The sequence below is a fragment of the Jaculus jaculus genome, chromosome 15 (assembly GCF_020740685.1).
Source record: "Jaculus jaculus isolate mJacJac1 chromosome 15, mJacJac1.mat.Y.cur, whole genome shotgun sequence".
Lineage (NCBI taxonomy): Eukaryota > Metazoa > Chordata > Mammalia > Rodentia > Dipodidae > Jaculus > Jaculus jaculus.
The window spans coordinates 47,581,380-47,608,084 of NC_059116.1; the positions used below are offsets into that span (position 1 = coordinate 47,581,380).

General features: G+C 49.3%; 1 protein-coding gene across 44 annotated transcripts in view; it reads left to right on the forward strand.

The window, feature by feature from the left end:
• Celf4 (CUGBP Elav-like family member 4) overlaps window positions 1–26,705 on the forward strand; it is a 286,218-nt gene that overhangs the window by 79,626 nt on the left and 179,887 nt on the right. The gene's annotated exons all lie outside the window — the stretch shown is intronic.

The following is a 26,705-nucleotide window of genomic DNA, read 5'->3' on the forward strand; positions in this document are numbered from 1 at the left end:
TGGCCCCCCTAACTGGGTGTGATATCAGCCATGGCTATTATCGAAGCTAGTTCGTCACCATAAAATAAGAAGTGTGCCTTGGGTCAAGGGTCTGCGCGGTGTCTCCTGCGGGTCCAGAGAGCCTGGGGCGGGGGAGGGGAGAGAGATATACGGCTGCTGGGTATCGGAAGATAAATGGAAAGATGCCTGCCTGTGGGCATAATTTTAAAGAATTTGTAAATATAAGGTGTTGCTTAAGCATAGACAGTAAGCCCTGCAGGGAAGCACGTGTGTTCCCGATGTATGCACGCCCATGCTTAGACATGCATGTTTACATTCTTACCAGGCAAGCCGTATGTAAACACACGTTTCCATTTCTGCCCCGCAGCGGGAAAGGTTAACCAGGTAGACGGAGAGCAAATGGCACCCCCACCCCACACCCCGCCGTGGGTCAGCCCTCCTTTGCATCAGAGATCCTTCTTTACCGCTTTGGGTCTGGAATGCGGAATTGCACAGGCCTTTCTTTCCGTTAAGACAGCCTTTGTATTATTGTATTTTGGTGTTTGTGATTGCAAAGCACGGGGCTGGTTCATCTTAATAACATAACCGCGGACGCAAATTATGGAAATGCAGGCGCGCGCAGATTTTGTGTGGTGGAGCCGGGCTTTGGCAGGGTGGCGGTTCCCAGATTTTTTTTTCTTTAGTGGCGCCACTACATGCACATATATTATAGTAATTACTTTCTGGGTGCCCTCTGTAGTGTGGCAGAAATATGCTCCGCATCGCCCCACGTTATGTGCGAAGCATAAAGCCGTATTGTAAGATAATCAAAGACTTCTGAGAAAGGTGTGTGCTGATTAATACGATGTTTATGGTACTTTGTTTGGGGAGAGATTGTGACAGGTATTTGAGAGTCGCCTAGATGGAATGGAAAATACCACATTGGTATGGGAGGCTCTTTATCAGCTTGATAGAGACTGCTGGGGAGTTTCGTGACGGCTACAAGCCGGAATCAGATGGGGAAGCAGAAACAGAAAGAGGGAAGGGTTAGGGTTTTTGAAAAGGCAAAAAATCCTGGAATTTCAGTAGCGAGTGTGGGCTTTCGGGAGCTAATGTTAACTTGTGGTTGTTTATTTTACATATAATAGAATAGCTGAATGATGGAGTGTATTAGTTCTTTAATAATTTATAGAAATACTTTGATGTTGCAGTAATTACATTAAAGGTCACATATCAAAGGTAATTTGGTTGAGCAGCTGTGATGGTTTCTGAGAAGCAATCAATATCACTGTCCGTGGTGCTGATTTCACCAAGGGGCCTGCCAGATTAAAGAAGGCTTATTACCAGGCAGAAAGGCCCAGGGGAAATCAGAAGCACTTTGGAGCGAGGCGCCAGCCCCCCTTCTACTGATAATTAACAGTGTTCCCCATAATCTGCGCTAATCCTTCATACTGGGAGATCCAGTGGCATTTTTCTGAAATCACAAAGACAAGTTGGGCAAGTTTGGGAGGAAAAACCAAAAAAAAAAAAGAGAGAGAGAGAGAGAGAGAAAGAAAGAAGGAAGGAAGTAAAGAAACGTGGGTGAAGAGGATGAGATGGAGGGTTGGAGGGGAGGTAGAGGCCATAGCCTGGAATACCTTTCTTTCTTCACACACCTCTGGGTGGGAATGGGTGGCAGGGGGAAGGGGTAGGGAGAAAAGTTCTAAGGGCATTGTCCCCACACAAATTCACATACAGACAAATGAAAAACAAAATGCCTGAGTAAAATTATCCTTTAAAGTGAAGTCATAAATAAATAAATAAATAAAATGAAATCATTTTGATTCCAGAAAGCAGAACTGCCATTATTATTGTGAGCTGATTTCACCAAGATCGGAGAAAGTGTGCCTCCAGCAAATGCAGGGACAGGAGCAGGGCATCCATGCTCTGGCAAGCTGTGGAGGCTGGCCTCACAGGTGGTGAGGAGGGATACAAGGAGACTCTTTTCTTGTCTGGGGTGACCATACTAGGTGTCTCAGTGAGCACCCTCTGCTTCTGACTAAGGGGAATGAAACTGGAAAAAATTAAAAAAAGATTGGAAAACTGGTAACCTCAGCAACTTAGGCACTTTTCCAGGCTTCAAAACCCATTAAAATCAGTCCATTAAAATCAGCCCTCTACTTTCTCACTGAGAAGAGCAAGGAGGGAAAGATAGTGCAGGCAGTGAGCATATTCTGTTTCCCAGCAAGGTACAGAGCTAGCATCCTGTTGCCAAGAAAACTAATCCCATTGTTGTGATGCACACAGTCACACAAACACACTCCACCGTATCTAACGACAGCAACAAAGCAACAGCAACTGAACTCCCAGCACAGTCTGCACTAGGAACTGAAGAGGGGTACTAACGTTACTCAGGATAAGGGCGAGCTTGGGGAAGAGGACCCCAATGGCCACTCTTCCAAATCAGAGGTCAGTTTCCCCGTGACTGGGCCTAATCAAACTGCTCTGATGAATGATGGAGTCATCCCAGGACTAGTGTCACAAATGAATTATTATTTTTTAGTGTGGTTGGCATGGATTCAGTAGAGTGAGATTACTAAATCATGAAACCTCACCAGGATCCTTGAGAATGTGGCCTGCTGCCAGGACCTAGACAGGGTGATTGTACTTTTCTGATCTCTCCCCTCCTTCGTTTCTCTCCCTCTCCCTCTCCCTCTTCCTCTGTCTCTCTCTCTCTCTCTCCCTCTCTCTCTCTCTCTCTCTCTCTCTCTCGCTTGCTCACTTTCTTGCTTATTCTCCCCTCTTCTCTCCCCACCCCTCTCCTGGCTGCCTGACCTCTGCAGACCATTCCCTTCTACTCTCCATGTGAGCAGGGTACACTCGCAGAGGCAGCTTCTCAGCCTATCAGCAAGTATTTTTTGAGACAAGAGAAACACTTTCCCTTCTTGGAGTTGCCCAACAAGTTGTGAGACAGCAGAGCTGTAGATGTAGTCTAATAAAGCGGGCAGTATGGACAAGAGCTTGATGTTCACAGTGGGTGTTTGGTAAGCACATACTCTAAGATCAGCATGATGCTGCACACCTCCTCCCTGATCTCATTTCCTTTCATAGCCACTGGTGAGGAAGACATCACCGTTCCCCTGAGAGGAGCAGACCAAGAGACATTCCCATGGTCACACAAGTGATAGATAGTTCTGGGTCTACTGCCTCCACCAGGATCCCCACTTGTGTTAGCACTGCCAGTTGCTTTAGGGCTTTCAAGGAGACTGTGGGGATGATCTTTAGGCTGTGGGCAGGTAGGAAGGAAGTACCCTAGAGCATTAGTAAATGGCCCAGTGCTGAGCACACGCAGCTGGCAAGGAGCCTGTATGGCAAGCTCACCTGAGGGAGAGATGCTGTGAGCACTACATATCCTCTCTGAGAGCTGCCCAGGGCCTGAGTGGGCACAGCAAGCCCCACGGAAGACTTGTGTTCCCTCAAACACAGCCCTGCTGCTTAGTCCCAGCTGCTCCCACCTTTGGGACTTTTCAGAGGATTGTCTTTGAGAAAGAATGCATCTGTTCCCCAAGTTAGGAATACAGGGCCTCGGGGATGAGGCTGTGGCTAGGGAAACCCAGGGAGCGGCTTGATGAGGGTAGGCTTCTCACAAGGCTAGGCATTGGGGGCTGGGTCCAGTTAGTAGGAGGCCTGGAGAGAGTGAAGAGGAAAGTGGTGAAGAGGAGGAGCTGGAAAGCAGGGGTGGGAGCTGGGGCTGCTGTATCTGTTGGTAAACATTAAAGTTCCAATGCACTGGTTAAAGGTTGGCTTCTGCACCCTCACTCCTGCAACCAGAGAACACAGAGCAAACCAACACTGCCACCTCCCCCCACCCCAAGGGCTGCTTAGCAGACATGCATTGTCTCTGCCATCCGTGCTCAGGTGATTGTGACTCAGGACCAGTCATTTTCATGGAACAATCAGTGTGACTTTCTCTGAGTTTACCAGGAAAGGTGATAACATGGAAAATTTACAAAAGAAGAATGATGGTGATGACTCAGTTGAAATTCTGGTACTGCTGCTTGGAAGTCCCTCTGTCATTCTCCTGGCCTCTCACTTTCCTTCTCTTGGTCTATTTCTTGTTCTTTCTTTTTCTTTTTGATCTCTTCCTGTCTCTTTTCTCCTCCTCTCTTTCTCCCTTCTGGATGTTTTTCCTTTCTCTTTTGCCTGTCATTTCCAACTGACCCTTTTTTCCCATCCTTCTCACCAATCCTTTCTTCCTCCTCTCATTCTCTTCCCCCTCCTTCCTTTCACTCACTCCATGTGGCAGCCATAGGACGCTCTAGAAGGACTTTCCTCAGCCTTCAGGGGGGCTTTCCCCAGGAGGTCTAGCCCCCTTCCTGACTGCCTTGCCATTGAAGGGTCCATCTAATTTTATGTACAACGGTAAAGATGAATGATAAGTAGAAAGGATGCAGGCAAGAGCAAGATGAATAAATTATAAAGGGCAAATGATGACAAGCCAGGGGTCCCCAGAGACAGTGATATGATAACAGAAACTAAAGATGAATTGATGAGGGTGCAGTTAGCATGTTCGGAGGCTGTTAATTCTTCAGGGTGGTTTTACAACCCCAGTGATTGGCGCAATCAGTGTTTCAGCTTGGAAATGGGATGCACTTCCACTTGTCAGTCTTGCAGGAAGTGCTCGGTTTGTCCCTGTGTAAGAGAATCCGGGTACCATTACCACCTGCATCTTCTCACCCAGCCGCTGCCACCTTCCATGCCTGTACTTGAGATGGTGGTCTCACAGTAAGACCTGCAAGGCCCTCCTTCCTATTTCTGGGTCCTTAATCATGGCACTGTTGTACTGAAGTACCACTAACTGGGAGACTTCAGCCACAGACATGTATTGTCCCATGGTTCTCCATGCAGTAGGTATTGGCAGGGTTGGCTTCCTCTGAGAACTATGAGGGGAACTCTCTTCCAAGACCCTCTCCTAGCTTCCAGAAGCCACCAGTATTTTGTGGTTATAGGTGGTGTTCTCTGGGTCACTGCACATTACTGTCCCCAGCTCATGGTCTATTTCTACATCCACCTGTCCCCTTTCTAATGACACCACTAATGTTGGATTAGGGCTCACCTCAATGATCTCAACTTGGTCCGCTACAAAGACCTTATTTCTAATAAGTTCCAATGCTGCGATGTATTTGAAGTTAGGACTTTGGCCTCGTTGACACAGGATATGGCTCCGTTCTGAGCAAGAGGCCCTTTAGTTTTTTCCACAGAAGGGAGGGAAACGATCTTCAAGGGTGTTTGAGGGCTCTCTCCTGCCACTCCAGCCCTTAGTGCCAACTGCATGTCCCTCGGCCACTAATGACCCTGCACTTTCCTCCTCCAAAAGCAACTTAAGTCCTTTTATGTCACCCCTTCCTCTTAGACTGGTCACTGTCTTCATCCCTGCCCTGTCCGCACTGGCCTTGAGGGTGACCATAATTTTTTATCACCTGAGAGACTTGTACTCTGTGACCCTAAAACAGAGTCCCAGCCTAGCCACACACTGCACTCAGAAGGACTCTCTGTGTGAGAGTCAGAGTGCCCCTGTGTTCACAGTCATATGTCTGGCTCCAAGAATGTAAGCAAGTGCGTGGATGCAGTCTGGCTGGGAGAAGGAGACCTGGTCACAGCTTCAACCTGCCATAAAGTTCCCATCAGTGCAGACTCTCCCTGGAGCTGGAGAGGAGGGTGGGCTATATTGACTCTAGAGTCCCTTCTAGCTCTGACATTACTCATATTTCTAAGAATAATAGAGTCACAGCCCTTCCATTATTTACAGACAACAGGAGACAGGGGAGAGTAGGAGAGCTAGCACGGTCATGTCCTCTGCCCTCTACCTCCTACTGCTATTGGCAACAAGTGTAATAAAGCAAAACTGCCTACTACAGGGGCCAGGGGTAGATTCCCAAGCACACGCCTACCCCTGTGCTGTGCTCATTCTAAAGAGACCAGACAAATATTTTTCCATTTTCTTGCTCGAGTCCGGGGTAGAGCATGGAGCAGGTTATCAGGCACAGGACAAAACTGAGCAGGACACAGCATTGCTGATGGCATTTGTAACCTAATGGTTATGATAAGTGACTGAAAGTTCCAGTGAGACACACTGGGCCACCATAGTGGCTTCCTGCTTCCAGGCCCTTACCCTACCAATCCATTGCCTGTGTATGGAGAGGGGAGTGTGACACTGGTGTGGGAGTGCTTGTGTGCACATACGTGTGTAGATTTATGTGTGCAGTGGTCCAAAGGACAGACTGAGGTGTCATTCCGCAGGTAGCCTTTCCACCTCATTTTGAAACAGTGTCTCTCATTGGTCTGGAATGCACTAATTAGGCTAGACTAGCTGGGCAGCAAGCCCCCGGGGTCCTTCTGTCTGCATTTCCAGCAGTGGGATTACAGGTACATGACTCCATGCCAGACTTTTACATGGGTTCTAGGAATTAAACTCAGGTTCTCATCTTGGTTTGCATGAGGAAACTGAGATACCTCCCGAGTTCCCTAGCCTGCTCTTCATAGGACAGAGAATTAAGCCAGGGTCAACCCTCTCCTGGTTACAAACCCTCCAGACCTCATCCCCTGCTTTGTGCAGACACATTGCCTGTCTTCACAACCTCTTTTTATTGTTTCAGTCTGTCTGCCTGGGCAGCTACTGTCCCTCCTTTAGGCCCCAGTCTGACATTGCTTGCTCTGTACAGATGGCCCTAGGGAGATTTCCAACCCTTAAAGGTACCCAGCACCACCATGTAGTCCCAAGTTCCTCTGCTAACTCTACACTTGGCACCTTGGAGGTAATGTACATATGGCTTCTCTCTCAGCTGAGTGACCTTGGCACCTCCTAAAGACACTCCAGCAGGTCTGTTCTCACAACTCTGTTCCAGAGCAGGCTGGTAACTGTGAGCTGTGATAACCAGAATGGATTCCATGAAAGGGGAGGGAAGAATTCCACCATGAGGGTGAAGGCAGAAGAGATGTGAGGCGAAAGAACTTGGGATGCTGGCTGTGTGTTAGCTTTTCCTTGCTGTAATAAGATACCTGACAAAACTAAGTTCTGTAGAAAAAGGTTTGTTTGAGCTCAGTTTTGAAGGCTCCAGCCCATAGTCACTTGGCCCTATTGCTTCTAGGCCTATAGTCAGACAGCACATCATGGAGAAATAAACGCACTTACATCAGGCTCTAGGGAAGAGGAGATGAAGAGAATGGGATACAGCCACCACAATCCCTTTAAGGGGATTTCCCAATAACCTAAAGACTTCCTACAAGGCCCTAGTCCTAAAGACTGCATCATCTCCAAATGTATCACCCTGGGGACCTTTAGAGGACATTCAACATCCAAACCATGGTGGATAATAAAAGGAAGCTGGCTCTAGAGAGACAGGAAAGCCTGAATTCCTTTCCCAGAGTAAGGGCTGAGAATGGGGAGAGCGTGTTTGGAGAACAGGGGCTTTCTCTCACTCTGCCCTTCAGAATCTCCAGCCTCTTGTAACCTATGGACACCCATCAACTCCAGCCAGGTAAACCACCCACAATCCTATGCACCATGGGTATAACTTGAGGCCCAGTAAGTCTCCCACTTCCCAAAAGTTCCTGCTGTCTCCTGAACACCTGCCAGAGACCCACCAAGGCTTCAGAGCCTTACCCTCAGGGCCCTGCTTTCCTCTATGGAGCTCTCTCAGTCACACTGTCCCACACTAATCTTTCCATTGTCTGAGCCTCCCTGGCTCAGTGATGCCATCACACCAGTGGGACCAGGTATTAGCATCACTAGGGCCTCGTGAGAGGTGAAGAGTTTTGGACCCTACTTCATACCATCTGATTCCTGTCCACCCACACTGAGCCTTCAGTATCAGAACAAGAACTTGAGAGGACTCATAAACATTAAAAGTGTGGTACAGCCAGCCTGACCTTCATGTCAGGAGGATATTGTTGGCATTTGAATGCCCCTCGGAGCAGCCTCTTGACAAGCATCTGAGGGCAAGTGGTTCAAATGGGCTTTAGGTGGTGTCCCCAAGAAACATAGTCAGTAGTGGGGAATTTCACAAGGGCAGAGAAGAAATCAATGAGGGCATGCTGGCAGGCAGGCAGGCCAGCTTCTACTGTTGAGAAGCACTCAGACCCAGGACTCGAGAACCTGTGTCAGACACACTTCCCAGGGTCCAACCATCCCAGAGCCAGGGTACATACTGATGCCCACCAGGCTTTGGCTAACAATGTTCCCACGGATAGTTATCACCTCGGCTCTTCTGACTTGCCACAAGGATGACAAAGGGAGCTGTATGTCCAGAGGAAGGCTTCAAGCCACAAGTGCACATGCAGGCAGCTCGGTCTTGCTAACGCTGTGGATCCATCTGGTACACACTTGTATCTGTCTTGAACTTGTGCCTTCTATTTTCATAGGACATATGAGAACATTACCCCTCTCTCACAAGCATTCAGGCTTTTTATTTATTTAATTGAAAGAACAAGAGAAATGGAGAGAGCGAGAATGGACATTCAGGGTCTCTTGCTGCTACAAACAAGCTCTAGCCACATGAGCCACTTTGTGCATCTGGTTTTATGGGTACTGGGGAATTAAACCCTGGGCAGGAAAGCTTTGCATGCAAGCACCTTTAACCTCTGAGCCATCACTTCAGCCTTTCTTTGAGATCACCCTGTTCATACCCAAGAGAGTTGTTTGTTACATTTTTGTCCTGATGGTATGGGGTGATCCCCAAGTGAGATCTACATTCCTCCCTGTTTAACACCCCTCACCCATATAAAAAGATGAGGAGAGCCCAGAAAATTGAAAAGCTTAACCAGTGAGAATAAGAGCAGGATCATGCCTGGACCCCACGTGGTTTGAATGGTCCAGCAGGTCCTTTGAGACAGGGAGATGGAGGATCTGAAATGAATATGCATTCAGCCTCTCCTGGCAGTCCTGACAGCTGGTACCCGACAGCTGGAACCGCTCAGGGCCTGAGAGAAGGTTTTTAATTCAATTCAGTAAGTGTTTCCTGAGCACCCACCAGGAGCGTGGCCCCGCACTGGGTGCTGCTTGACGGGTGGAAGCCAAGAGAGGGCAAGGACCTTGCCGCCCCTGGGGCCTCCCTCCTGCAGAGGAGGAAAGGTGTACATGCCCAACAATTATAGCACAATAGATTGAAGCTCGGGCTGGAATTTAGAGCTCCTGCAGGGCAACCGCTGTTCACAAAGCATCTTCTGTGAGCTACTGTGCTGGGCACTGTGACACGCCCTCAGAGGGAGGAGTGGGGTGTGGGTGGATGAGAGAGGCTAGAGATAGCATACCAGAGAGGCGACAGCATAAACAAAGGCTGGGAAGAAGGAAGAGAGAATGTGGGGAGAAGAGTTCACACAGAAGGGGGTTGGAGATGATGAGTCATGGGTGGGCTGAGACCCTCATCAGTACGGCATGGAATGCCCCACTGAGGAGCTCACCCCTTTTCTTTTCTCATTTTTTCCTTTGTTTTTATGTGTGCGGGTATATGTGTATTATGTCTATGTGAATGCAGATACATATGAAGGCACATGTGAGGTCACAGGTCAACATCAGGTGTTTGTTTGTTTTTTTTTAATCTCTCTCCAACTTATTTATGGAAGTGGGGTCTCCCAGGGAACCCAGAGCTCACTGACAGGTAGTCTAGCTGGCTGTTTTGACCTAGAGATCTGCCTGTCTCCACCTCCTGAGCACTGGAATTGTAGGCACGCACCACCATGCCTGGAGTGGACATAGATGTAGGAGATTGGGACTCAGGACCTCATGCTTGAGTGGCAAGTGCTCTGCTGGTTGAGCCATCACCTTAGCCCCATAGGCCCCTTTTGTTGTTTGAGAGCTGCAGAGGCCTCCTGAGCAGGGACGTGACCCCTGTATCTGTGTGTAGCCTAACCAAATGAGGAACACTGAGGGACTAGGAGATTGGCATTGGGAGTGGAATCTGGGCCCTGTGGAGATCTGTGCTCAGTTTCCCTTCCCAGAAGCAACCAGAGGGGGTAGAATTAATGCCCACTCCCGCCCCCACTGGAGACCAAACCAGACATGTTGTCCTGAGTAAATCCAGCCAGTAGGAGATGGGGAAATTTGGCTCCTTCTGGGCCTCAGAAGCTGGTGAAGGGGTGTGGTGTTTGCCTGGCTATGCAGAGGGTCATATTCACTTGGAGAAGAACATTTCAATGTAGAGTAACTCATATAGTGCTGGCAAATGTCCTAAGCCACCTGACTACTGCACATGGAGTTTCTTTGATACTCAGATTTATGATAAATGCAGAGAAAGACGCTCTCACGCATACACATGCACACAGAGCTATGAAGATTCTAGACAGAGCCTGGATTCCTGTGCTATAAATGCCCCCACAGGAACTCATTGCTCCTCCTCCTTTAGAAACCAAGGGAGCTGTTCCCATTCCCTGTCCAAAGTTGTCAGAAACCCCTGACTCCCCCTCTTGAGCTAGCAACATTCAGTTCATGAGAGACCTCTCTGCCACTGTTTTCTGAGGCTCAGGGAACCTCTGAAAAGGACTTGGAAGGGGACCTAGCATCATGCACACTCTCTCACTTTGAACAATCCAGAGATAGTTGGACACAGATCTGCTGAGATGTGACATGTGGGTCCCATTCCTGCTCATTTGCGGCATGGCCTTTGTTCCGAAGTGGATTCATGATTGACACAGCAAGGAAACCTGCCGTGATTCCCACAAGCTGCAGAGGACACCCATCTCCATTAGCAGCCATATGAAGGGTATGCTCAGTGCAGTTTTATCTCTTTGCAGTAGACAATCCAACAGTGTTTCCAAGTTAATGTCCTGCCAAGCCAGCTTTAATGAACAGACACAAAGCATGTGTAGTCAGCACACTGATGGCGTGACACCTAGCACTAGTCAGCCACTTGCCAGCACTGCTCTCGGCAAGGCCTGGTAGCACTGGCCCTTCTTTTCCAACTGCTCTTGAGGCTGAGGCAGAAGGATGACAAATTCAAGAGCGAGTTCAAGGCCAGCCTCGACAACTCAGTGAGAACTCTAAAAGGGCTAGAAATGTAGCTCAGCTTGCATTCACAAAGCCATGGAATTAATAACCAAAATTTCAAACAAACAACAATAACAATAAAACAATCACTTGGACAACATATTCTGTTAGGTCATTTGGCCTATTCTTATTAAACAATTTGTCAGGGGGAACTTCATATGTCTTTCAGGATAAACTAAGCTAACGGGCTGTGCTTGTTTTAATTTTCAAGGTTAACTGATCTAATTATTGGCAGTGTTTAGTTAAATCCTGTGTCTGGGCTGTTTGTAGATGTGGGCTTTGAATCCCACCAACAAGAAATGCAATGGCTCTGTTGGTATGCAGGTTTTCCTAATAATGCCCAAATTTATTAACATCTGAAGAGAAATAGAGGGTGTATTTACATTAAACAAGCTCCCAAGGAACTATTGGCTAGTTTCTGGGCCTCTTTCCCAGGGAACAAACACCTCCCCAGTTCCATGTCACTGTCTGGGATATCCAAGCTGGGTAGAGAGCCACTCTGGGGACTCCATAAAAAGACATGAAAGTACCCCTGCCATAGTGTCTCCCAGGACTGAAACGGTCTAGAGGTCTTGTTGAGCCCAGCTCCAGAGGAGCCAGAGGTAAAGCCCAGCTCCCCAAGCTGGCTCGGTCTTGCAAAATGAAAAGGTCCATCCTCTAAGGAAAGAGAGTGATGGTCCTGTCACCTGTGGTCTGGGAAGACTGTCTCTGGAATTAGTGTTGGGGACTATGTGTTATACTTCCAGAGACCATGTCCAGGAAAGTGGCAAGAGCAGCAAAAATAATCCTTTCCTCTGAAGCCAGTCTCAATGGGACAGCCTTGGTAGATGTGATGTGTGGCCAGATCGAAGTGGCTTGCAGAGAGCCTTGGGAAGCAGGTAGGACAGAAGCAGGCAACCCACCATATCTGTCTTAAGGAGGTCTTTGCAGCCTCACCCCTCCCGTGACCCACAAAGAGCTACCCAAGTCCACACAGAACTCTAAAAAAGCTCATAAGGGCAGCTCAGCATGCCAACAGTACTCCCTGTTCACAACAGCACAAGTGGAATGCCACATGGCTAGAAATCCTCTTAGGCTGTATTGTTTGAAGCGTGGATCAGGCCGCGCAGGCAAAGCTGCATTGGAAATGAGTTCCCCATAACCTGAGGCCCAGATGCCCGACAGCCTGAGTCACTCAGCACTGACCTGTTTTCAACCAGCCTGCAGCTCTCCTCTTCCACGTGAATGGTCCTGCACGAAACTGTGCTTGCAAAACCGCATTTGGAAAATATGCACACACATCCAAAGTGTGTGTGTGCACACACAGGTGCACTCATGCAAAAATACATATGCAAAATGTACACATGCCAGGACACATGGCATACACATATACATATAGGTGTGCATACATTAGAGACGTTTATACACACACACACATACAACACACGGGGAGTGTGCACAGACAGCCTGCACATGGCAACATGTGCACATGCACACACGCTTTTCCCCAGCCTTCTTTGGAATAACAAGCTCTTTAGAGGCAGCTGAAGATAAACTCTTGATGTCTGATTTCCAGAGAAGTTTGGACAAGGTCCTCTGAAATGTATTAAAATGCTAATCACAGCATCTGTCTGAACCCTGGCAGCTGTGTGACTTGGGGGGGAAATAGAAACAGAATGGATTCGGAAGCCTGGAGCCTCTGGACTCTCCTTCTTTTAGTCTCTTCTGTCTCCCATTTTGCTCACTTAGTCTGTTCCACAGAGGCTCCTGAGGCCTCTACTCGCACCAGCCTGGTGCACTGTGGCCTTGACTCTGCCAGGTGGTAATTACAACGCTTGGCTCCCTAGTGCAAACAAAGCCCAGCCCTTCTAGCTGTGCCCAAAGCTCCTTCTTGTAGAAGGGCCCAGGCCACAGCCAGAACAGCAGGGCCAAGTTCTTTTGTATCTCATAAATGGCCTCCCACTGTCTTGTTCCCCCACTCTGAGGCCTTCTAAACAATGCAAGCCTCAAGACTCACTCCAGACACGGTCTCCACCAGCTACCCTGATATCTGGATCCTGCATCAGACCCTCTCTACCCAGCCAGTGACCTTAGTCTGGATCCTATAACCTTACTTTCTATGACACCAGCGTCCAAGAGTACATACTTCCAGACACCCCAATAAAATGACCTGCATGTGGGTACATAGCTACAGCTTGCTCTGTCTGTTTCCTACCCTGCCGTTCCCAAATAGCCTTGGCTTATTTGGCCAGGCCAGACCCTGGTCAACATTCCAAGCTCAGCTCAAGCTCAGTGTCACCTTCTCCAGGAAGACTTCCCCCATCTGGAGCTGGCCCTTCCTGCACTCCTAGAGTGCCCTATGCATACAAAAGTTGTCAGAGTTCAACTTGGTCTCACCACCTGCCCTTACCCCTAAATGTTGTGTCCTTTGAGGGCAGAGGCTGGTTGGGAATATGTGAATGGGTGGGAACCAGAACCTTTTATAGCCAGTATGATTTGAAAGGCCCCTGAGCCCTGTTAATTTAAGAGGTAAGTTGCCTTTTATCCTGGGGCCTGATTAGCTTGTGTTTAGGCCTTACACCAGACTCACTGTGCCCATATCACTCACCCCACCCCATAAGAACCAAGCTTCCAACATTTTTCCTCTTCAGCATCCAACTGTCACTTCACTAAACACCATCTGGAGACTCCTGGCTTCAGCCCCTCTCTTCTCCCAACTCTTATGAATGTGATGGGTGTCTATTCCTTCTTCCACCTCTCCACTTCCTCCAGAGCATCAGTCCTGTGGCCTGAAGCATTCATCTTGTCTTCCAGTGTGAGGCTTTGCTGGTGCAGGAGCATGTCTGGAGCTTGCTTTAAGCAGCTGACAGTGACAGAGAGCAAGCCGAACAAACACGAGTAGTATGGTGTCCCCTCTTGGAGAATAGTCCCAGGCAGCTGGGTAAGGGACAGTGACAGAAACCAGCTGGAGAAGGAACTTGGTTAAATTTGACCCATGTAGCCCTCTGCTGTGGTAGGTTGATCTTTCTATAACTCCAGGACCTTCTGTGGCTCTCTGCTGCCAGCATACTGTATACTCCTTCCCTCCTGTGTCCTGTGTGCCAGTTCTGTGGGTCTTTAAAGGTCTCATCTCCACTTCTTGCCTGTCCTTGAAGGGGCTCACATCTTCCTTCTCCACATACCCTACCCTCCAGACTACCCTACCTGTGCCAACTCCATTCCTCAGCACCATAGCACAAATCCCGCCCTTTTGCTCCATGCTTAACCACACTGCACTGTTTCCTCACATGAATTCTACTTCCTCAAGAGACACACAGCTCCCCTGATGATGCCCATAGCACTCAATCCAAAACTGGACACACAATGGATCCAAGGCTAATATTCTATTCCAAAGCAATGTGGATTTGCAGCAGTGACCCCACAGAAACAACCTCAGCTCCTTCAGGATGCCTAGCTGTCATCAAGGACTCCCACATACAGCCTTCTCCCTGTGGCCCCTTGGAGGGCTGCCCATTCAAGTCCTCTACTATGGCTTGGTCTGGCACTCAGAGGCCAGCTCACTTCCTCTGGTAGGCCATTAAGCTAATGTGTGTTGTGTCTCATTAGTGGCATTCTGTTTATACCAGGGCCAGGCAATTTGATGGGTAGTTGATTGGGTATTCTGTTTATTTATGGCAGGAAAAGCATTCTTTATGGAGGACTGGGCAGCATATTTCCCCATGGCACTAAGATCTTCTGGCAACCAAGCAATTATAAATTAAGACTAAATAAATAATATACAGTAAGTAATATGGACTGCACGCCTCCATGGAAAGAGCTTGCCTCAGCCTGACTGTGGGATCTCCCATGGTTGGTCCTTAAGACCCCACAGAGACCACTCAGAGAGACAGCCACTTCCTGAACTCAAGGTTGGATTCATAGTGTGGCAAGTGTTCCCCCACTCCCTTGGGCCCTGTCCTTATAAGAGCCCCTACATTCATAGGAGACCTGTGGCTCTTCAGTGTCATGATTGTCACGAAGCAGGACAGGTGTTTGCTCCACTTGTTAGGAGACACTAGGAAGGGTCTGTAGAGGTGAGACACCTGCCCAGAAGCAGTGCTTGGAGTTTCTACTCATGGTAGGGTCTTAACCCAGTAAGGGCCCAAGGAGTGCCCTGCAAACAGACCTGTCCCTCCCCTTACCCTGGGATAGCATGCTGAGTGGATGTGTCTGAGAATATCCACTGTGGCTTGCTACAGGGTCCTCTTGTGGCCAGGGCAGTGAGCTGAGATTCAGAGTCTAGAGATGGCACTGTATCCCCAGCCTCACGTCAACTACCAAAGGCTAACTGTAGATGGCGGGGTGGCGGAGAGGAACTATCTCTTCCTCATCTGCAAAATGCTTCCCATGCAGGGATGCTGTGTGATCCAGAGTGCCAGGAGCTCAGGTACTCCTATCTGGCACTGTGATTCTCAGCTATCTCATCTGTGAAGCACACCTCCCCCCACACAAAACAGTAGGCTAGCCATAGAACCCAACTCGACCCCAGCAGAGTCCTATGACATGAGACAGATGTAGACGACGAAGCTTGGGTGTCTCCTTGAGAGGCCCATGAGTCCCTCCATGAAGCCCCAACCAGCTGCCGGGAAAGGCCTGACTAAGTGTCCCTGCAACCAGAAGGGCAGGAGTGACGAGGTGGTGTCTTTGAGGGCCTCACCCAAAAAGGTGCCTCCCTAGGAAGGCAGTGCAGGGTTTTGCTATACACATGCACTCTGCATGCCACTCAGCCCTAGCTCCTCTCCACGCACCCTCCTACTTTCTCCCACTCCTTCTCTCTCTGCCTCTTCATCCTCACAGAAACTACTCGTCTCTCACCAGGCTGCGCGCACGGCCCTGTGCATTCCAGAGGTTTATGCATGAAACTAATTATGCACCGCTAATTTGGAAGCTAGCAGCTCTCTTGTTAACATTCACTGGATTTGGGCTGTTCTGCTGAGTGGCATTTCTGTGCATATGCCAGGGGGCTAGGGGCCTGTCAGGGAGGATTACTAGAGAACAGGGGCCAGGAGGAGGGGCCTGAGAGTCTGGGGTTGCACAGTGATGGGTCCAGGTGGGAAAAGGACAGCAGGGCAACATTACTATAAAACCAAGGAGCTTTTGAGTGGCACTAGTTAGGCCTGCTGGGAGATAGAACTCTGACTCTAAAATGTCCCGTGTGGTTGGGCAGAGTTGACGGGAAAGCTGCCCACACAGGTAAGAAAGTGATAGATTGGCAGGAGTAGTCACTGGACATGGGCTGTCCAGGGCAGGACCTGACCCCTCCAAGAGCAATCAGAACTGGGGAGGAATGCTGGGAAGTGCTGGAGGTACTTGGAAAGAACTCTTGGGCCCAAATGATGAATGTGAGGGGCTAAAATCCTGGGTTCAAAGGGCAGACACCTTGCACCACAGTCTAAAGACAGTTTTGGTGTCATTTTCATCTCTGTCTCCTTTGGGGTGCTTAGGAAGATAGTAGAATGTCCACAGGCCTCAGCAGCCTCTTCTGAGAAATTGGAAGAATCATTTTTCAAACTTTGTGGGATCCTGCAAAGGTCTCAAGAATAAAGTTTTTGGTGAGTTTTCTGATGTGATTCACAATACCATAATTTGTTAGCAAGGATTCTCTGGCTGGCCACTTGGGATCCTCTCTCCCTGACTGATATTGTCAATGCCAACTTCACTGGCAGGTGGCCTGTCTACTCCCATGAGGCCCCACATGCTCAGAAGGGCTTCCACTTAAACTGATGCTCCTCAGTTACTGTCTTGAAATTCCTAGTCCTCTTGAACTTGGGAATCTGCATATCAATGTGTGTCAATGGTCTCACTTGGGCCTTATCTTACAAGGATGTTCTCTAGGAACTTCTATGTCTTTTTGTGTCACTTAGAAAGAAGTGCTCTGAGGACCTCAGCTGGATCTTCTCCTGTTGTCTCCCATATGACAGGCTTGGTCCCTCCTGTGAACTGCCTTGTCTCTTCCCCTTAATGGACTTGGTAGACATCTCCCTTCAATGCCATTTCTGTCTCTTAACAAACTTGGCAGCCCCAGCTCCTCAGCATCGTACATAGGTGAATATCAATACCAACTACACCATCAGCCTGCTGAGGATGATGAACTGGAGTCTGCCCAGCTGGCCAGTAGTGGTTCTGGGCATGTCCACAGGGAGGATTAGCCAAGGAGTCAGGCTATGAATTCAAGGCCTAGAGATCGGGGTGGGGGAGGGGTGCAGCCTGGAAGGCCCCTAGGGGAGCAGCAGTGAGGTTGGAGAGAGGAACTATGGCCAAAGCAGCCAGCCATAAGAACCCCAGCTTGCTTCCTGAAGGGAAGTTGGGAACCAGTGAACACCCCCCAGGGATCATCAAGCTCAATTTCCCCTGCCTGAGGCCTCCAGGCAATGCAAATGACACTATTTCTGGAACAGGTCAACCAAAGGGGCCTGGTCATCCTCCCTCTTCTGGGATCCTAGGGTGCTCCCTGGAATCAGCTGTGCTGGGGGGACATGACCCCCCAGCAGTTGCTGTCATCATTGGCTCATATGCCATGCACCAAGCACTCAACAGTGTCTCCAAGCCACACCTCTCTCACAGAAAAGATGAACTCAGCCCATTTTGGCAGTGCCACTGTGACCCCCAAACCAGGCCTTGTTCTTCTGAGAGTCCTCACGCCGACAGACGGTCAGGTCCTAGTACTGGTTCTAATCAAAGTAACCCTGGGACCTTGGGGCTCCTTTTCTCTTACCTGTGCTGGCCTCTGCACCTTACCTGCAAAGTGTGTGTGGTGATGGTATCTTCTCTGGGGCTGACAGAGGAGCAGGCAGATCATGGCAGTGACCTGGAAAACAGAAGCTACCACCGTGTCTCAGAGACCTTCAACTTAAGGCACAGCTGCAAGCGGTGGGACTGGTTCCGGATGCCATGAAAATGCCCCTCCTTTCACCAGAATTAAAATGCTTCCTCTCTTGACAACAAAATTCTAGCCCTGCTTCCTGCAGGGAGCCCAATAAACCCATTGAACAGCCTCCATACTGATAGATAACCAGCTGTTTCTGCCCAGTGGTTCTTGTCTTCCAAGCACTGTTATCCTCTCCCCAAGCCCTTTGCTCCCCAGATTCCCTGCAGACAGCCAAGAGATTGCTGTTGAATGGAATGGACACAACGTGGGCCTTACACTCGTGGTCTTCCACACATAGATTGTGTCATTTTTGGGCCAAGGAGATGGTTCTGTGGTTAAAAGCTCTTGGCGCACAAGCCTGATGCCTAGAGTCCGAATCTTCAGAACCCAAGTAAAGCCAGACACAAGAAGTACATATGCCTCTGTGATCCCAAATCACCTAAGGGCAGCAGAGTCAGGGGAAGCCCAGAGCTCAAGGGCCAGCTAATTTGGCATTAGCAGCGGCTCAACAATAAGAGAGACCCTGTCTCACACAAAGTGGAAGCCAAAGACCAACCAACAGCCCAACATTGTCTGACCTCCACATATGCACCATAGTACACACGCACACACACACAAACACACACGAACATGTTTTTATATGGCGTGCATTGCTGGCTGTTCCTTGCCCCAATGGGGTCCTGCTGTCATTTTCTAGGCAGACTTGCTCCATTCTCACAGCAGACTTTGAAAGACCCACCTCCCACTTGGATCAACCCATGACTGTTACTTGATGTTGTTGCAAGTTTCTGTTAGTTTCCAAGGCTGGCTGAGAGGCAGGCTGCATGCTGAGCCATATTGACCAGCCGTCTGTGGTAACCAATGCTGAGTAATGGTTCCAATGGTAACCAGCATTAGCAAATAGTTCCTGTGATAATTGCAGCCTAATTTGTGTGTGTGCACATGAATTAGCGTGCATCTGTATGCCATTAGCACTGTGAATTATCTCCTGAGCAGCAGCACTGCCTCAGGCCCGGTGGACAAAGCCAACAGTAAGGCGCATCTCGAGCTCCATTTCGCCTAAGAACAAGGGAGAGAAGATGGGGGTTTTAGGAAAGAAACGAGTTTGCTTCTAGCTCAGTCTGTGAACTTGTTCCACAAGCCAAACCTCTGGTTGCCCCAAGGGATGATGAAGGCAGAGAATGCTGGAAAAGTCCAGTCCTCATCAGCGCTAGAAGCTGTCCCAGCAAAGTGCTCAACTGGTACCTCAAAGAGGATCCTGGGGAAGAAACAAGGGCAACCAGGAGCCCTTCATTTGGTGCAGGAGCTGTGCTCCAAGCTGGACTACAGAGCTGCATGTTCCATCTTTATTCAATGAATGCCTCCTATGAACTGAGACATCAGCTTCTGACTCATTTGCATATCACAACCTCCCCCCAGTGTGCACACCCTGTGGATTAGGATCTGTATTAGGACCCACATGTGTTCAGAGACATAGCTCTCTGAAAAATGGTGATGCTTAGGAAACTTCCAGAAGAAGCACCGTGACATCAGGTTGAAGCTTTCTTGCCCATCTCTCTTCACTAAAATGGTCCATCCATGCAGAACTTATACTGCTAGGATTTTTGTAAGAAGCATCTAGAAATTTCATTCTGATCATCATTCTGGCTTTGAGTGACACTATGCCACTCAAATCCTGGCTTTTAGGGACATGAATATTTAAAAGATTGAAAACACACACACACACACACACTTCATCCAGATACAGTGTTCTTAAGTTGGTGTGGTATTAAGGACTGAATGTGTCCAGAGGTGGCCAGGATTGATTGGGGTTGAGTTGTACTAACTGTGGCTATGGACATCATTGCAGAACAAGTGTCAAGATCCCCTTGGGCTTCTTCTCCTGGAGCTACCAGTGTGGCAGGTCAGCTGAAGGCAGCCATGCATCCTGAGATCTCTGGCCAGATCACACTTAGCATACATACCCTGCCCAGACCTCATTCTCCCAGTGTGGACTTGATGTCCACAAGAGCCATAGATGACAGTATGAAACCACTGGGTGCCCAGGCTGAGGAGGGCAAGAAGATAGAAGGACAGGATGTTCTTGAGAAAGAGACAAAGAAAATAAGTATCTGACTAGAAGTTTAAGAGCTCTGAGCAGAGAAGATAGAAGGAAAGGACTGAGAGCATCTGGGCACAAAGAAGAAACAGTATAAATATGGACTGTGCTAGGACCAAAAGAATGACATGGGGCCTTCATTCTCCAGCCATCTTGGAGAGAATCCCAAATCTGCAAGTTCGGGGTGGGGGGGAGCAAAAAAAACCTGCAAAACATGTTGGTTTGGCTCCATGTCCTTGAAAATCCATCACAGCACAGGAAGACCAGACGAAGGAGATGACTCAGAAGCCTCGCAGGCTCCATCACTAGTGAGGAGCTCTGCAGTAGTGCCACATTCACAAGTAGCATAAGAATCTGTGAGCAAGAGGAACCAGGTGGCAAAAGAAGGTTCTGGAAGAGCAGAGCCAAGGTGGGACTAAAGCAACCAGCTCTGTGGATCCCCACAAGCCCAGCCTTCAAAGCCAGCTTCTGCAAAAGACAATGCATTGTTCAAACAGCCACTGGCTCTCAAACAAGTGAGGAACTCTGCAAGCAAAGTGCTTCTGCAAACAACAGGCTCCAAGCACGGCTATAGGTCCTACAAACCTGAATGAGTTTCATAAGCAATATCAGGCTCTTCAACACCCCAAAACTTCACAAGTGACAGCAAGCTTTACAGATGGTGATGAGCTCTACATGCAATGCCCAGTTCTGCAAACAACAGACTCTACAAACAGCACAGATTCTAAAGCCAGTGATGTGATGAGCCCTTCAGGAAAACGCTGGCTCTGCAAACAGCTATAGGCTCTACAAATGTCAGCCAGCAGGGATGAGCCTTGACGGTAATCAAAGAGGTGCCGCAAATTGCAACAAGGTCTCCTATGTCTGGATCCCCAAAAATAGCATGCTAACGAACCTCGGCCAGAAGATGAAACACATGGTTGTGTAGCATTCCTTTCAGGTAGGCTCAAGGGTGGTTACAGGGTGTTGTCTTCAGGGATATTTGAATGAGAGGGTCAGACTCCTCTGTGGAGAAATTTCCACTTGTGCTGCACCTTGGTTAGGGTAAAGGACACACCCAGAAAAGCGTGTTTGGAAAGCTCGCTGGTATCAGGGATGGAAGCAGAGGGAACTGAAGCAAAAAGTTGGCCAGACATGGGGTTGGGGTTCCTGCTACCTAGAGACAGGCAAGCTCCAACCATCGCTTAGAAGACAGCCTTGTCCCTAACCTTAGTGGCTACTGGGGAGGCTCCTCTCCCAAAATATCCTTCAGTCTAACCTGTCTTTGGTGCCTGATTCCCCCCATCAGAGCTTCCTCTTGGAATTTAAACATGACCCTTATTAAAATGAAATCACCTCCCACCCTCCCACTCTCCCCACGCCCTCAGCCTGACACCTCAGTGTGAATCAGCTCTTCATCCCCTCTCCCTGGTGAGAGACATCGAAGCAAAGCAGTTGAAGGTGTGTGGGAGCCACATTGTGCCTGGATCCATATAGCTTTGGATATTAACGCCAGTGAGGGCTGGAGAGGAGTGGGTAAGGATTGGGGACAGATAAGAAGACAACTTGTGGGTCAGGCTTCAAAGCAGAAGGTCATGGCTCACAATCCTACCAGGAGAGAGCTTTCTGGATAGAATCAGAGGACAGATCCGGCCACTGGGCTTCTAGCAGAAACAGGCAAGAGGAGGAGGGGCTGGGTCTTCTGCTGTGGGATGTGAGTGAGGTCTGCTCCCAGGCCGAGCTCCCAGACCTTGTCAATAGCAGGAAGCCTTGCTCGGTTAATTAATGAGTTATTCAGGCTGACCCTTGATCTCTGCAGCAAATCAAAAGCTTTGTGTTGCTCCTATTAACTCCTTGGTTTTGTTCAGCAGCTGCTCAGAGAGTAGGCTAGTAGAAGCCTTCTCCCAATCCCACCAAGCTCAGCCCACCCCCAGAGGCCCAGGGGGACTCAGTCCCAGTGTCAGGAACTTCAGGCAGAACTGTCTGAGTGTCCAGAGGGAGCTTTCAGGAGGGCTGAGGTGTCTTCAGGAAACCATTCCAAGGAGAAGAGACCCCTAATACATCCGGATAGGCTGGCTCTGGACGTGACAAGGGCCACATGGAGTGCCTCACCCCAAAGCGATACACAGGAAACCTCCTGTTCTGCAAGTGACCCACTCATGGGACCTTGGGGTGTGGGTTGGTACATTATCTAGAAGCTTCCTCAGTGGAGAGTCTACCAGGGAAGACCAGCATGGAGGCTTGGAAAAGAGGTGCATGGGCCAGGCTCCTGCTGTGAGGAAGGGATATGGTGAGTCCAAGCCCAAGGAAAGGAGGGGACATGTGGGGTGAAGCTCAGACCCCACACGTGCAGCTCTGAGGCTGGCACTGGTCCCTACGGTGCAGGCTCTGCCCATGCCCTTTGCCTAGAGAAGATGACTGCTAGCCCAGGGAATGGATGGTATGTGGAATTCTCAGAATGACCATCCATAAGAGGGCGCACTCCTGGCTCTGCTTCTCCTCACTGTTTATTACCTGATAAAGCAGGCCTGAGTTTCCCCAACCAGGGCTATGGACCCTCCCCAACTTTGACTTACAAGGATGTAATGAGAAGATGGCTTCAGGAGCTCTCTGAGCAAGATGCAGCTCTGGAGAACAAAGGCCAGGTCAGGCCGTGTAGGAGGCAGAGGAGTAAGTGCTGCCTTGGAAGCAGGACTGAAGCTCCGGAGTCCCCTGTCCTGTGGTGTTTCAACATTTCAGAAGAGAACACGAGTTGTGGGACCAGCTCCAGCAACAAGGAGCCCCTTGCCCTTTCATGGTATGAGGAAGCAGAGACTAGGAACAGCGAGCAATTTCCCGCTTCAGGAAAAGAAAAGAACAGAGACCACAGAGCTCAGGGCAGAACTTCCCTGCGAGTACAGAGACTTGCAGGGTCCAAACCTAAGCCTATTTCATGGGACTCTGGACTTAACAGCAATCATTCACTAAAGCAATAGCTGCTGCGTGCCAGGATTTCCCAGACATCTCCTCTGCTGTGGGCATCTGCCACCCACCCAAGGCCACATCCATGTCAGATGTGACACCTAAGGCTGAAATGGGGGCAGATCTAAGACCTGCCCATGCTGGTTACTCAATGACACACCTTGCTAGTGAGAGGCTATTCAGGCCTTGAGGGAGTCTCAGACACACCTCTTTTTCCTATTGTCCACAACCCAGGCCTTGCGGTCTCCCAGCTGTGCTTTTCCTGGTGGGTGGCCTGACCCTGGAGGTATGGGTTGGGAACCAAGGAGTGGGGCGGGAGGGAGAAGAGGCAGAAAAATAAAGAGAAGGAAATCTCACTTCACAAGCAACCTCTGAACAAGAAAGACAAAGGAAGGGGGAATTAATTTTTGCTCGGATGTGGAGTGTTTCTGCACGAGGCATGGTTCATCCTTGAGAAGGTGTGAACAGGTAGGCCTAAGAATTCTCCCCTCCCATCCATTCCTCCCACCTCTGTCAACGTGTGAAATCCATTAAACTAAATGAAAGCAGCTATTGTTTTTAAGGGGCAGGGAGGCTCATATTCAAAAGCCCAATCTTGAGTTGAAAAGGAGAGAAAAATACATGAAGTGGTTTCTTTTGTTTTGTTTTCCTCAAAAAATCCCGTGCAAACTCTGGACTGTTCTGTGGAGAACACTGTCAACAAGGGTCTGGGAAAGGACTTTGGCCTAAGTTAGCTCTGTGGGTGGGGCCTGTGTCCTCCCACTGCAGCGCTGGCCACATAAAGGAAGGGCTGTCACTTACCTGGTGGCCGTGGTCCTCATTAGTACATTCAGAGGCACTCTCCTGGGCTTGCAAAGTGAAACAATGCAGTCAGCTCACTCATTAATTCCCAAGGTTAATCATGTGATTTTAAAAATATACATATCTTTTAGTATGTTAACAGCCCTCAATGGAGCTACTTAATTAAACCAAGCATGATGTCCAGAGTAGAGTATCCTTCGGGCTGGCTCTAGTTCTGGTTTCTGAAGTCCCCCATCCATGTTGATCAATGTCACAATCCAGCCATGGTTTATATCAGTGTGTTTTGTCACATGTCTTGCTTACTGCTGGGGTGTGGACAAAGCCATAGGTGGATCAAGCCACATTCCTGCATCCACAAATATAGCCAGGGGATATCATGTAGGGAGGTAGGTGCCAGAGGGTCAAGAAGCTCAGCAAAGAGTTAGCTGCTCCTCCAACTGAGTGGGTCACCAGAGGAGCTCGGGCGTACGGCTTCCTCAGGCTCCCAGGGCCCTGCTGTGGAGTGGAGGCACCTTACTTCCTAGCATAGATGCCAAGTTGAGATGCATGCTGCAGGGCCCCACAGCCCCTCTCAGGGCACTGAAGAGTTGCTTCCTATGTGATAAAAGGCAAAGAAGAGTTCACTCTTCCGCTTCCCAGTGGACATTCTTTGCAAAGTCACTTCTAGTTATTTCTGCCTGGCTTGTGGCTTCCTCCCCCTGAATGTGATGGGTTTGTCTGGAGGCAAAGGTTTGGCTGGGGAGAGATTTGTGAAGAAGAGAGCATGCAGCAGAAGGGAGAGAAGTTCACTAAAAAGCCCTCTCCCAAGGGTGACCCAACCAAGCCCATGCAAGATCCAGAGGTGGCCACAGAGCCCCTGTAAGATTAGATCTGATGGGCAAGGAAAGAGAAGAGCCCTCGACTTTGGAGAATTCATGATTCCTGCTGGGGAATGTGGAACCTTGTTGGGAGTTGTCATTAGAAGTAAAGGCAAGAGCACACACTGTCCTAGACATTCTCTCCTAACATCAGTGTTTGCTCCCAGGCCACAGTCCATCCAGTGTTAACAGCCTGCACGTGAGGCCCTCCTGTTTGGATCACATGATTCCTGCCCTCCGCCATTCTCCATGGCAAGTCCGTTTCCTTGCCATGGTCCCCCAACCTGTGATGCACATGCATATCTGTGTCTCTTCTCATTATGTGTCCAAATGTCCAGCATAAACAGCTTAAATGAAGAACATTTTCACTTGCTCATGGTTCCAGAGTTTTCCATCAATAGACTTTGGCTACATTCTTTCTGGGGCCATGTAAGGCACACATCATGGTGGGGGGGGGTGGAGTCTGGTGGCAGAGGCTCTTTACCTCATGATAGACAAGAGATAAAGGAAGGGACCAGGAGCCAGGTGAAGCCTTAAAAAGCACATCCTCTAGACCTACCTACCTCCTCCAGCTAGGCCCCACAGCCTCTAGAAATCAAGCTCCCAGCTGGAAATCAAGCATTCATTGGGTATGTAGAGCATTTCATACTCACCCTTGTCCTGAGACTGTCTCCTGGAATTCCCTCTGCCTCAAGACCTCAAGTGCAAGTGTTGTTAGCCCTTCACCAACTGCCTTCTCAGAAATCCTAGGTCAACTCTCCAGCCCACAGCAGGTCTGAGGCAGGGACAGGTTCTATGTGCCTTGGTGGCAGTGTCAATGGAGACTCTGCCTCCATCCAGAAATCCCCTCCTTAGAAGCTTTTCTGTTTTTGGAACAGGATCTGGCGTTGGTTCAGAAATGCTCATGAATATTCATGGTATTGGGTTGAAGGTTAGGGAGTCTCCCAGACATACAGCCAGCTTTCTATGAACTGACTCCCTCTCCATATTCACCTACTCAGCCATGACGAGGTCTGCGAAAAAGGACAGGGCGAGGCTGAGGACAGAGTGTGTAAAGCGCCAGGCCCATAAGCATGAGGACCTGAAGTTGAGACCCACAAGAAACAGCCAGAGTGCTGGAACACTCCTGTCATGCCAGCGCTGGGAAGGCAGAGACAAGCAGACCCCTGAGGCTGCCTGGCCAGCCACTCTAGCTAATTGGTAAACTCTAAGACAGGGAGAGACTCTATCTCAAAAAAAAAAAAAAAAAAAAAAGTGGATGACATTCCTGAGGAATGGCACTCAAGGTTGTCTTCTGGCCTTCATATGCATGTGCAAATAGGTGTGTGTGAACCTGTACACACATGTGCATTCCCACACACATGCATGTTAGAAAACATAGGGCAGGGTCTTTCTGAGTGGGAAGAGTTGTTCTGGAGGGAGTAACAAGTACATTGGCCCAGAAAAGAATATCATTCCTTCAGGCAGAAAGAAGGGATGGCATCTGAGCAAGATGTAATGGCCAGGTAAGGCCAGGTATCCAGTGTGTTCTGGAAGCTATAGAGATATTGAGAAAAGATGGGTTCAGGAGAGCCTGGAACAGCCTGAAGGGGGAGGCAGTGTTCTGAAGCAGAGGAGAACTTTGCACCCAGTAGCAGGTGTGCCCACCCTGCATTTTAGGACTCCCTGTGGCCGTGATGACCAGGAAAGGGTGGGAGGCTGCAAGGACCTCATGGATATGTTGGGGTCTCCACTGAGTTCTGGCTGTGCAGAGGTTAAATTAAAAGCAGTTAAATTCTGGAGCCATTTGAAGTTGGGGCGGGGGAATGACTTCAGTTACCATAACAGTCTTTACCTAGTCATCAACTGTGCAGTCTGTGAAAAGATGGCTCCCTGCGAAGTGTTTCATGGACTGAATGCAAACAGGAGGTAGGGGCTTCCATGGGGACCCCATCAGCACAGACTGCAAAACTCCTTTCCTGGCAATAGCTGCTCTTCTTCCAGCAGACCTGAGGCACCTCGCTAGGTGGAAGGTGCAGGGATTGGAAAGCCCAGTGCAGGGATTGGGGGGCGGGGCTTACCAGGGCCTAGGCAGGGTAGACGCAGGTCCCTGAGTTCCCTGGGGTCTTATGTTCATAGCCAATT